This window comes from Callorhinus ursinus, unplaced genomic scaffold (genome assembly GCF_003265705.2).
Source record: "Callorhinus ursinus isolate GAN/ISIS: 27379988/994484 unplaced genomic scaffold, GSC_fseal_2.0 scaffold66, whole genome shotgun sequence".
NCBI lineage: Eukaryota > Metazoa > Chordata > Mammalia > Carnivora > Otariidae > Callorhinus > Callorhinus ursinus.
In genome coordinates, this window is record NW_027397128.1 from 4752464 (window position 1) to 4765819 (window position 13356).

General features: G+C 46.0%; 1 protein-coding gene across 1 annotated transcript in view; it reads left to right on the forward strand.

Annotated features, from left to right (window-relative positions):
• The first annotated feature begins 462 nt into the window (after positions 1–462).
• Positions 463–13356, forward strand: part of STARD8 (StAR related lipid transfer domain containing 8) — a 61082-nt gene continuing 48188 nt past the window's right edge. Inside the window, exon 1 of the mRNA XM_073885792.1 lies at positions 463–481. The gene's annotated coding sequence lies outside the window, so the exon portion shown is untranslated. The remainder of the gene's footprint in view (positions 482–13356) is intronic.

The window sequence follows — 13356 nt, forward strand, 5'->3', positions numbered from 1 at the left end:
AAGGTAGCCCTGAACTTGAGTTTTCCAATTCTAAATACTGCTCTTCCCACCAACATACTTTGCTTCTAACTAATGACGGTATGTTGCCAAGCAAATGCTAACTGATTCTTTGATAATCCTTACTGTCGGTTCTTGGAACAGCACCGTGAGCTGTGCAGACTGTCTCCAACTTCCGACTTAGGGACACTCCCCAGTCCATGAGAGTGAAGTGAACCAGAGGAGTCAGTCAGTGGAGTGGGAGAAAGTATTATGGATCAGGCAGCAGGAGTCTGGGCTTCTAGGCTCGACTTGGTTTCCTATTGTACTTCATTTTCCTTTTCTGTAAGCCTCAGTGTGTCTTTCTGTAAAATGAGTAGATTGAACTTGCTGACTTCCAAAGATTCCTTCCAGTTCTGACATTGCATGGGTCTCTGCAATGTGTTGATTTCTTCTCTGTTTCCTTTGCAGTGCTTCCCATTGCTGCAGAGGCGGAAGAACACCGGTAAGTGTGTGAGGTGGAGGTCACAAGTGTCATGCAATGGGGCTGAGCTTCTCAGTGGTACTCGTGAGCTGGCTGATCTGGTTCCTGACCAATCAATGGCCTAGATGCAAAATCTGGAAACATCCTCTGTCTCCCTCCAGTGGGCATTTCCTGACCTCCTCCAGCCTTTCTTTCTGGAAGGGAGTTAGCATGCAGAACTTCTTTATTTCTCAGATGGAGGGTTTTCTCTGGTCAGGGAGCCAGGGGAGGATTTCCCTAAAGAACTATCAGCAAGTGGCAGCCATCCATATGCTTCCCTTGTTCTCAGGTGCCTACTTTCCCCCAGGAAGTATATTACGGGTGGGAGGTATGTTGGGAAAAGGAATAAGTAAACGGAAGGTAAAGGAGAGAAATATGATATTTAGGATTCAATGTCTGTGATAGTCCCAACACTTGTTTTATCTGAAAGGCTTCTAAGAGGGTTAGTGAGGACTGAGGGAAAACATATAGCCTTGAAGGGAAAAATTCTCTCCTTTTTCTAACAAGTTTCTTTGCCTTCTGCCCCTGGTGTCCTACTTGGGTGTGGGCAAGTTAGTGGCATTCTGGGAACAACTCACTTTCATTGAGGAGGACACAGCTGTCTGGAGGGGACACCTGGTTTGGAGAGGAAGAGAAAGAAGGATACTGGCCGGGAGTGAATTTGCTGCCAGAGTCCGAACTCCTGGCATTGGCTCAGATTTGCTGAGGCCATGTAGGCCATCCTCCTGGCTCTAGCCCAACCTCAGCCATTCCCATTGGCTACAGTTTTTCTTTAGGATGAGCTCATGACTTGATTGAGCATGGTTTCTAGGTGGCAGTTAGGGCTGAGGGTCACAGAAACAGAAAGGCATCAATGAACAGGTGGCAGGCTAAGGGCCTGTGTGAGGCAGCCTAGGGAGCAATTGGAAGAGATGACCTGATCTCTTGCTCCTGAAGACCTCCCCCAGTAGTTGGAGCCAGTTTGGGCACAGTTTTGCCTGAAGGCAGAGAGGGTATCTGGTGACCTCCCAAGTACTTTCCCACCTTAGGATCTTGAGTTCTTGGGTGGTGGCTGCTAGAAAAAAAGAAGAGTTGTCAGGGCAAGGTGTTTATTTGCACTGCCATGACAGCAGATGAGAGGGGACCTATTTTGAAGTAGGAACACTGCGTTGATCAGCATACAGCATACATCTGCTCTTCCACTCCCCACCTCCTCCCCCTTCACCATTCCAGCACTTCTTGCTGAGCACAGTTCCTGCTTTGCAAAAGCGACTTTTGGGGACACAATATCTGTGGGCTACCCATCCTGGGAGAAGAACAAACTTCTCCATTTCAGAGACACCAGCTGCAGAGGCTAAAAAGAAACCCTTCAGACCCTGAAATAGTGACCCCCTCAGATGAATGTTACTTGCAGCTGCCAAGTTGCCTCGTTAGAGTGTCTGTGCCAAGCTCAGTCAACAGGGCTGAATCCTGGAAGGGTGGGCCCCAGGTGGCTGAGAGGTCTGTGGCTTCCTGAGGAAAGAGAGTGTCCTTTAGGGGGTGGGCCCAGGCAGAAGAAGTTGCCACGGACAAAGCAGAGCTGGGACTAGTTTTTGTCCTACTTCTTTAGGTTTAAAGTTTGAAAATGTCTATTTAAGGGCAAACGTGAACACTTTGTCTCAGGCCAATCCAAGGACCATCTGGCACAAATTATGACTTTATGTGGATGTGGCAACCGAAGCAACAAGGCACTGGGAATCAAAGGACCTAGATTTTAGTCCAAATTTCATTACCAGTTCACTGTATGAGCCCAAATAAGGAGCTCCCTCTCTCTGGACCAGTGTCCACACCTATAAAATGGAACTTACTGCATGGAGCTCTAGTATGCATCATACAAGATAGTGCGTTAGGATGTCAAAATGCTGAACAAATATTATTTCTGAGATCTAGCTCAGGGAAGGGCAGAACTCTTTGGTTTTTTAGTCAGTTATTTTTGGAATATGTAATACCTTCACATGTCTCAAACTTCAAGAGATATGAAAATAAAAATTCTTCCCACCTCTGTCTCTCAACCACCCAGCAATCCTCTTGGAGGTGACCAATGTTACCAGCTTCTCGGGCCCTTGATGAGTTTAAAGGACTAAAGTGAGTTTGCTAGACAGGACGTCAATGGAGGTGGCTGCCTGATTTGGAGCGGGGGGGGGGGCGTCCTGCTGAGGGGAATATGTGGGAAAGGCAATGGAGAAGGAATTGTGGAGCGGGAAATGTGGGGCAGCGGTGGAAGAAGCACGAGTTTGGATGTCGGGAGGCCTGGGATCCAGTCTTGACCGTTCCACTCACGGCTGAATTATCTTAAGAACCTTCCCCTCTCTGACCCTCAGTGTTCCATCTGCACATTAAAACTGTTGTGTTCTCATATGCCATTCTGACAATTTCCACCAGAGTTGAACAGATATGATGGAGGAGAGGACCAACCAGGGACACTGTAGAGAAAAAAAAGCCAAGAAATTGATTCAAAGCTGACAATTGAATATGATTTACATATGTCATCTTCTTCATATTAAGATCAGTCAGGGGAAGGGTTCTCTGACATGCTACTGCTTTTGTCCTGGTGGTCTCACTGACAGAGGACACCTTTGTCACTGTCTTCACAGGAGAACATTAGGAATGTCCAACTTGCTTCAACATATGTAGTGCTGCCCAGGCCCAAGAGGATGGGCTGAAAGACCTCTGACAGCTGTGCTATAATGGTCCAAGAATCCACCAGCACAGTGTTTCCCAGATTTTACATATTTGTGAATCAACTTCACAGTTTTTGCCATCACTTCACCCCGTGCCAGTTCGTACTTATTTTTTTTTTCTTCACATCAATCCAATTTTAAACAATAACCTTACTCGAAGCCATAATATCTATGAAATTAGTGTTTGTGCTACTAGTTACATCTTTCCTAATAAATACTGAATTCAATATATATCTCTCATGATTCAAAATGTCAGTGTATCACTCCAACTCATCCTGTGCATATATACAAACACTGGGAAACACAGAGGTAGCAGTAACACAAACCAGCAGGTCAGAAGGACGTTCAGGCCTTCAGGGCCCACCCTAAGACTCACTAAGTGCTCTTGGGCTCCCTGAAACACTACATCCTCCTTCCAAGTCCTCATATCATGTTATGCAAGCACGAATTGCTCCTGAGATGGAAGTAGGTTCCGGAGCCTAAACGGAGCTCCCTCCTTCTAAACAAAATCCACAATTCTGAATGGCCTCACAGATACTGAAGTGAGAACACTTGACTAGGGAACCAGAAGCTCTAGGTTCCAGTTTTGGCTCTGCCATTTGCCAGCTGTGTGACCTGGGGCCTGTCTCATTCCCTCTCTGGGCCTTAGCGTCCCCAACTATAAAATGAATAATTTGGTCAAATGGCCTCAAAGGTATCTTGCTGCTCTGAAATTCAATGACTCCTTCACTTGTAGACCTCACACTTCTGCTTAACCCGTTGGCTCCCAGCAGCTTGCAGAGGTGGGAGGTTGCTGAGCTGACCTCCTGCTACCTCTGTACCAAATCCTCCCTGAGGCCCCTTGCCCCAGTGCACAAAGCTCCTTTTGTTGCCTGAAGCCATTCAGGGCCTCTCTCCAGGCTCCTGCAGAAGTAGCTGAGGTGACGTGGGGGGTAATAGCTGGCTTGTAACAAGAGCCTGGTTCCCCAACCCAACTGGCTCTGGCCTGGCTGCAAGCTTGGCCTTAGCACCAGACTCTGTGTATCAGCTGCCCCAGACCCCTCCCTTCAGCTCTGAGGGGGCAGGGAGACCAGTTTAAAGGGGAAAAAATAGAAACAAATACATTAATTTAAGTGCATTTATTTAAGCTGCTGTTGGGTATCACTTCCAAGGCTCAGGAGGGCAGGAGACTGAAATACTGAGCCAAAGAAAATCAGTAATAATAATTCAATTAACTTTCTTTCTTTTGAAAATGACCAAATCATTCTTGTAACTAATTCTTGACAGATTTGGCCATTTAACATTTGCTATTTCTTGAAAAATATTTGCAAGGTATAACTTATCTAGCATTTGACAAATAGTTTATCCAGCAACTTGGAATAGTATAAAGATCTACTTAGTTAGGGGGTATCTGGAATTGATTATCACTTGAGACAGGAAATCTTTCAACCATGATCTATAATGAATTCAGCCAATGTAAAAATACTGGACTGTGAGTTGAGAATTCTAAGATCTGGTCCCAGGTCTGACATTAACTCCTTCTGTGACTTCGACTTAGTTGTTTCCTTTCCCTGGGCCTCAATTTTCTTGTCTGGAAAATAAAAGTGTTGAAATAGAAGGTCCCAAAGTCCTTGGTACTCTGATTCTGTGTCATCCTTGATCCTCCACCCCTGCCAGAGTGAAAGGAGGGAGAGGTGGAGATAGGGTCAGTGGAAAGGGCAATTTCAAGATGTTCTTTGGGATTGGAGAAGGATTTCCAGACCTGTGGAGGAGTGTAACAGCTTCCTTTTGGGTCAAAAGGGGCTGGGAAGCCCAGGTTCCCAACGCCTGTTTTCAGGAGTGCAAAACAGAAAGTCAGGCCCAGGTTTACAGATGCAGGTCAGGCAAATGTCCTGAGGCACAGCCTAGTGGGGCATTTTCATAGCTTGGACCAATCCAGAATCAGAGCAAGGCCTGGATGGCATGGGATAACTACCCGGGGGCTAGGAAGGGAATGAGAACTGCAGGAGGAATGACAGGTCTGGAAAAGATCTGGAAAGTGTTATTGGACACTTCTACCAGAACATCCCAGAAATCCTTCAAAGTCAACACTAAACATCATTATTCATCATCATATTCCTGGAAACCTTCTCCTTCTACAGGACTCTCTTTCTTGGTTAATGCACCGTCATCCACCCAGTCAAGCAAGAATCCTGGGAATCATCTGGACTCCTCCGTCTCTCTCATTTGCTGTCATCCACTTGCCAAATCACGGCCAAGAAACTTCTTTGTAATGTTTCCTACTTCTGCCTCTTCTTTTCCATCCACACTAGGATAGCCTTCCATCTCAGACCTTAGCAGCTCTGGCAAGGATGGTTGCTATGGCTTCTTAACTGGTGTCCCTGTCACCATGCTTTTCCTTCCAGTCCATTTCCCATACTGCTGCCAGAGTTCACTTTTTATTTTATTTTATTTATTTATTTATTTTAAAAATTTTATTTATTTATTTGACAGAGACATAGCGAGAGAGGGAACACAAGCGGGGGGGTGGGGGTGGGAGAGGGAGAAGCAGGCTCCCCGTGGAGGAGGGAGCCCGATGTGGGGCTTGATCCCAGGACCCTGGGATCATGACCTGAGCCGAAGGCAGATAACGACTGAGCCACCCAGGCGCCCCCAGAGTTCACTCTTTAAGAGAACAATTTGGTCATGCTCAAAAACCTTTGATTGTTCCTTACCTTTGGTCAAAGTCCAAATTCTTTGCATTGGCATTCAAGGTCTTTCACAACTTAAACAACCTATCTTTCTTTCATCTACCGCCACATCCTCACATTTCTGAGCTCCATGGGACAACTCCCTATTTCCTCTACATACAATGAACTCTCATATTGGACTCTTCACTGTGGGTGTCTTTACCAACAACCCCCCTCCACTTGGCCTGTTAAGCCATCCTCTAGATTCCCTTTCCATCAGTTCCACATCTCTATTATAACAGAACATATTGTTCCTCATTTACCTCCTTTCTTTCCTGTATCTCCCACAGACCATGTGTGTATGAGAGCTATATCTGACTGACTCCTGTAGTCCCAGGACTAAACACAGGGCCTCAAATAAACAATGAATCTGGCAAAGACTGTCTTTTATTTTTGATGGCATAGCAAAAGAACTGCTGGTAATCAGGCTAGTGACTTCTTCCTTTCAGCAGACTTTCTTCTCTATCATTTCAGCTCTGCACTTGCTAATCTAAATTGACACACAGACTCCACTGTCTCCAGATGACAAATTGTCTTGAGATGGGGTCTTGAAGTTCCTGTAGTTCCAGCTAATGGTGCAGATCCATGTAAAACACATTTCCACCAAACCCTGGAAACTTTGAGGTTACCTTACATCTCAAGGCAGGAAGGGCACTTAAGGACCTTACTAACCAGTGGTTTTCAAACCAAATACTGAGGAACTCTAGAGTTCCCAGAGATTCACTGGGGTATGTGAAAGGAGGATAGAGTTGAGGGGTGCTTCATTCAACCGAATCTATTTTACCTTTTGGAGATTTCATGAAGATTTCATTTGGAGACTGGAGTTGACCACATAAAAGTAGATGTTGGAGACCACTGCTCTAGTCCAGTGCTTAACAGCTAACGGCCTCCCTTTTATACCATGCCTGCTATGTATCCACTTGGGCTTGGACCAAACTCTCCAGGTATGGTCAAATATCTCTTTACATTCTGTACTCAGTCAAAAGTTCTTATTTATATAGAACCAGAATCTGCCTTACAACTTTCACCCAGCTGTCTCATTTTCACCCCTTGGAGTCTCATGGAAGTTGTTCCTTCTTCCCTATGACCTAGCTACTGGCATTTAGAATTTCCCAAAGTCATAGACGGAAGTGACTTTGTAGTTCATACAGTCCAATGCCTTCATTGTAGTTGAGGAGCTCAAAGCCCAGAGAAGGCAGATGATCTGCACAACAGCAGGCAGCTCATCAGTGGTAAAACTGAGACTAGAAGCCAAGTTCTGACTCATCTATAACGTCTTCCCCTGAATCTGTCTTTCCCCAGGGTAGATTGCTCCAACTCTAAAATGATTCCTCACAATCCTGATGACTATTCCCTAAACTTACTCTTGATTGACAGTAACCAGTGGCTGAAGATCAGCAGCTCAGCTGGTGAAAGCTTTATGGTACCCAGGCTTTCATTGGCTTGGGGTAAGGGCAAAGGCAAAGGAAAGCAAACTGGCATCAAAAACAGAACTGTTCCCTCACCACAGCCTGGATGCTGTTCTCCTCCTCCTCCTCCTCTTTCCATAGGACTAAATTCCATTCAAACAGTGCTCCTCCCATGGCAGGGCAGCCAAGGGGCAGCTTTCAGAGGCCCCTACTGACCTGTTTGCTAGAGGGTCCCTGCTGTGTGACCTTCCACATCCCAAACCCAGAAACAGGAAGAGCTGGTTTGGTTTACATTTTGAGAAGAAAAATGAAAACATAGGAAGTGGGGCTCCTGAGAACAGAGGCTTCCAACTCTGTGTCCATGTGCCCCTGGAACAGGATATTTCAGAGAATACATTCCACAAGAGAAGGGAACGGCCTCCTTATTAAAAACAAAACACAAAGCCCTTCAAGGTTTGGAAAGAGAAAAAGGCCAAAGGAGACTCTTACGGAGGGGAGGGGCAGCTGTTTCAGAATCTCCAACCCTTCTCCCCTATCCACCACTTGGAGATGTCGTACTTTGATCTTACTGCTGTTATCACCACATCTGGCCCCCAGAGATCCCCTGCTCCCTTTAACCTATGGCCCAGAAGAAGGTCCAAGCCTCCTTTCTTGTTTATCTGAGTATCATCAAAGTAGGCTGTCACTCAGAACCTTCCTTTAAAACCAAGAAAAAGCAGACGTAAATTAATTACAGAACCCACAAACAGCAGAACAGCATTCAGGCTTCACAAAGTAAATGCCTCTTGTCTTAAAGCCCGCGAAAGGAGGGAAGCACTTTGCCAGTCCCCAAATATCTCTCAGGATAACTACTTCATTGCCCCACATGAGCTGCTGTAAGTTTGCCTGGCTTTCTCCTCTCTCAGCTCTCTGTCGTTGAGATGTGGTTTCCCAACCACAATTACCAAAGGAGTCAATGTAAAAGGTCTTTTATAAAAAAAAAACAACCTTCCACCCTTCCTCTATGCTTCTCTGTTTTGATTCTTAAATTCCACATATGAGTGAAATCATCTGATAATTGTCTTTCTCTGACTGACTTATTTCACTTAGCATAATACTCTCTAGTTCCATCCATGTTGGTGCAAATGGCAAGAGTTCATTTTCTGATGGCTGAGTAATAATATTCCATTGTATATATTAAAACAAGACAAAATCAGAGAGGGAGACAAACCATAAGAGACTCTTAACCATAGGAAACAAAATGAGGGTTGCTGGAGGGGAGGGGATGGGGTAATTGGGTGATGGGCATTAAGGAGGGCATGTGATGTAATGAGCACTGGGTGTTATATAAGACTGATGAATCACTGACCTCTACCTCTGAAACTAAGAATACATTGTATGTTAATTAATTGAACATAAAAAAATAAAATTAAAAAGAAAAAAAAGGGCGCCTGGGTGGCTCAGTTGGTTAAGCGACTGCCTTCGGCTCAGGTCATGATCCTGGAGTCCCGGGATCGAGTCCCGCATCGGGCTCCCTGTTCAGCGGGGAGTCTGCTTCTCCCTCTGACCTTCCCCCATCTTGTGCTCTCTTTACTCTCTCTCTCTCTCTCTCTCTCTCAAATAAATAAATAAATAAATAAAATATTAAAAAAAAGAAAAAGAAAAATGAAAAACCTTCCAGAACCCCTTAGGTCCTTTCCAGTTCTGGTTTTTGCATTGAGGAACCTGATTAGTTCTCAGGTAGTTGGCAGGGTAAAAGTGTGGATCATCTGGGTGCCAAAGGAACATGGTCCCACAAAGAAACAGTTCTGGTCACCTCTGGAACGTCTATAGGCACATCATGATCATGTGTTACATGCATGTACGTGTGCACACATACACACACACAGCATCTTTACCAAAAATCTTAGTTTTGCAGAGTAACAGTTCCTTCAAAACACAAAAATGTACCATTGTCTCTTCCTTCTCAAAGGGAACTATGTGTCCCTTTGGGCCAGGGGTAAGCAGAGCCTCTTCCTGGAAGATGCTTCCAAGAGCATCTGATTGGAATGGCTCATTCTCCTTAAAAGATCCAGGTGGGGGGAGCATTATTTTTATATTAAAACAAGCGCAGATTATGTTATGGAATAGCATGCAAAATTCACATGAATTTGTGAGATAAAAGTGGAGACCTCAAAGAAATTTCACACTTGTGGCTGACTACATGGGCTTCTGCAGCTCCTTGGGGCTGTGTGGGAAATGAGTTCATTCTGTTCAACCATTTGGTACTTTGGTGCAAAAGTTTGAGAAGCGTGCACTGAAATGGTGGGCTTCCTGAGGGCAGAAACTTCGTCTCATTGCTCTCTGTATCTTCATGCCCAATACAGAGCAAACCACAGACAGGGTGTGCTCAAGGACTGTTTGTTTCATCTTTCCATCCACCCATCTGCCCATTCGTCCTCGTCAAGGAACAAGCAAAAAAAGGTAGCCTTAAAGTGGTGGAAAGAACTCAGTTTCTGGAGAATTCAGACAGCTCCGTGTTGAATTCTGACTCTGTCACTTATTAGCTATGTGATTACCTCTCTGAGCCTCAGTTTTAAAATGAAGATCAAAATACCCATCTCCTGGGTTGTTGTGGGAATTTAGTGTGGTAGTGGGTATAAGAGTGCTCTATAAGCTCCCAGGCAATAGGCAAAACATAGTTATTAAGATTATAAAATGACCGCCATGACTAGCCCAGGCAGGAGGGTGAGGGATGGGAGGGATGTTTTCTGCAGCCCAGAAGCCTGATTTGAGATTAAGAAGGCAGGAGCTGAGGCCTCAGGAATGAGCCCCTGGGCCTCTGGGATGGGGAAGGCTGATGTTGAATCATGGCTGTAGAGCCCCACCCCCACTTCAGGGAAGCAGTGTGCAGGCCAGAGGGCAGCTTCTTCCCCTGGAGTGATGGAAGGATCAGATGTGCCTGATACACCTCAGGTCTCCAAAGGCCAGATGGGCTTGCTTTCTCATGTCTGCCGATGAGCTCCTCGGTGGCCCAGCGCACAGCAAGGGTCATTTGTCAGTAGGAGCTAAAGTATAACCAAGCATGATGATTTGACGGCTAACAAACTCTGTGACCTTGGGCAGGTATCTTCTCCTTCTGGGCCTGGACTTCTTCACCATTAAAATAAGGAGATTGGAGAGGGTGGGGCTCTAAGGCCCTTGATCTCCTACACACTATGGTTATGAGACCCTTAAATGAAAAGGTATTTGACCTTGATTTACCAAAAAAAAAAAAGTGATCAATCTGATCACCTGATAGTTTGATACTGGACCCCAGTAAAAAAAAAACAAAAACAAACAAACAAACCCCCCAAAAACGAACAAACAAAAACAAAAGACAGTGGAAAGCGGTGTGGGGAGGCCTTGCTGGAACCCCCTTCCATTTCTCAATCTGCTGGTCCTTGTGCCTGTGTCTGGCTGGACTGGCAGTCTGGGATCACAGTCCAGGTGAGGGGTGAGTGGATGAAGCAGGTGTTTCCCAAGCCCTGGGCTCTGACCCAGGTACCTCACAATATAAAATGAGGAAAGGGAAGAAAACAGGAAATGCTGTCCACTATATGCACCTAATTGTTCAGGAAGAATTCCTTCTAGGCTGGCGCGTTGTCTCAGAAGTCAGCAACAGCTGCTGAGCTGGAAAGCTGACCACTGCAGTCTCTGGGATTCTGGGACTCCCCACCCGCATCTCAACCTGTTTAGACCTTTGCCATTCTTCAAAGCTCATTTCAAATACTGTTGCCTCTACCTTCAAATCCCCAGCATACTGTGTGTCTGTCTTCTAGCATGGATCATACTCTGCCTCCTGTTGGAGCTATTTCCTTTCACATGTAGATTGGAAATAAAATATGTTCTCCAAGGAAAAATTTCAACCTGTACATCTGGATATAAAATGGAGAACCAAAGTCCTATAATCCCTCATTCCCAATTTCCGTAACCAACCACTGTCTGGAGGTTTCCTCGCAGCTTCCCGGAAAGCTCCTACTGTCAAAGCTATTGAAAAGGCCAAAGCATGATGCCTTGGACAGAGTGCTGGCTCTGGAGACTAAACACTTGGGTTTGTGCCTCAGCTCTCCATTTGCTGGTCAGATCAGCTTGGGCGGATTCGGTCTCTTCTTTGATTCGCAGTCCTCTGCTCTGTAAAATGGGATAACAATTCCTCTCCTGCTATCTCACAGGACTGTTGTAGAGACCAAATGAGACAAAAGACATACAAGCATTTTTGGAAACTGTAAGGGGTGTTCTATTTCTCTCCATGCTTGTGTCTGCAGCTTGAATGTAAGCACCTTGAGAACAGAACCCTGGGTCCCTCTGGGGCCGAGTTTCCATTGCCCTTAGCCCAGATGACCTGTCCAGAACAGGCAGGTGGCGAATGATAGGAGATACGGAACTCAATCCCAGAGGGTGTGCCCTACCTAGAGGGGTTGGTGCTTTGTTCCTGTCCTGCTTCTGGGCACATAGTTCTTGACCTTCCTTTGGAGACAAACCCAGCTGAGAGGACCGTTATTTTCTAAAGTTACTTGGCTTTCAAAATGACGCTCGGCTTTGAAAATCCTGCAACTGCTATTTCAGCCTCTACCTCCCTCAGGTCTCAGTTCCTCAGATTCTGGCCCAGCTAATGCTTTTGGTGTTCCCCATGTGTGTGCTGTGGGTGTACATATAGATACAAATACGGGAGAGAGAGAGGGAGAGGTGGCTAAGAAGATTCAATTTTTTAAATGGGCTAGCTGTAAATGGAAACGAGAGCTAACCTGTGCCAGCTGGGGAAACTGAGACCCAGAAAAGGGAAGGGATTTTCCCAGGAAGCTAGTGGCTCTGACAGCCAAGTTACTGAGGGAAAAGGCAAGCCGCTGGGCTGAGGGCCCTCAAATTAAGGGAAGTGGCCTGGAGAGAGTGGGTGGGGCCCAAAAAGAGATGAATGTGGGCAGAGAGGGGGCATCGATCAGGAGAAGCAGTTGGGGCCATCTGCCAAATTCCCCTGGAAAGTGGAGATATAAGAAACATGAGGGTTGTGGTTTAGCAAGTTCCGAGGAGTCTTGCTGAGCAAGGGGAGGGAGGAGAGAGGAAGAGAAAAATAGAGGGGGGCAGAAAAGGGGAAAAAGAAGGAGAAGAAGGAAGGCTAACCCAGGCAGATGGAGAACATTGGGAGTAGTAGGCTCAGTAAGGGCTGAATGTAGCAAGTCAGTAGTGTTTTGTTGCACGCAGGCCCATCTAGCCACCTTCTAAGTTCCCACCAGCTCGGCTGCTCAGTTTCTTTTAGACTCTGAGCGTGCAAGCCAGTCCTTATTTTCTTAGCAGATGCAGCAGTTTACCACAGCACTGTTTGCAGAAGTGGCCCCAGACTGTAGATTTGGCTTCAGGTTTGGCACGCGAGGGCACCACCAGCCGTACAGCCCGGACTGGTCGTCAGAGTGGGAATGCACTCACTCTGCCGCCACGATCCGATTTTAGGCACACAGTCACATTGTGAGGTGAACTCAGCCCCTTTTCCGGACGAGGGGTAATGTCATTTGCCAATGAAAATAATAACCAAAGGAACAAGTTGCTTAACATCTCTGCGCCTCAGTGTGCTTATCTGTAAAGTGAGGATAATAATAATACCTTCTTTTTTTAAGATTTTATTTATTCATTTGAGACACAGAGATACAGAGAGAGAAAGCATGAGCAGGGAGAGAGGCAGAGGGAGAAGCAGGCTCCTCGCTGAGCCGGGAGCCCGATGCGGGGCTCGATCCCAGGACCCTGGGATCATGACCTGAGCCGAAGGCAGACGCTTAACCATCTGAGCCACCCAGGTGCCCCAATAATAATACCTTCTTGAGAAGATCTGTAAGGATCAGGTGAGTTGACCCAGGTACAGCCTTGGCACAATTCTTGGCACATAACTTTCCACAAATGGTGGCTACAGTTGACATCATCATTATGTGCTGGGCACTGCTCTAAATGTTCTACTTGTATCGTGGTGTATAATGATCACTCAGAAGGTAACTGAGGCCCAGGAGCAAGAGGAACACATCGAGTCCATTGGCCTTTAAATTTGCCTTAGATGC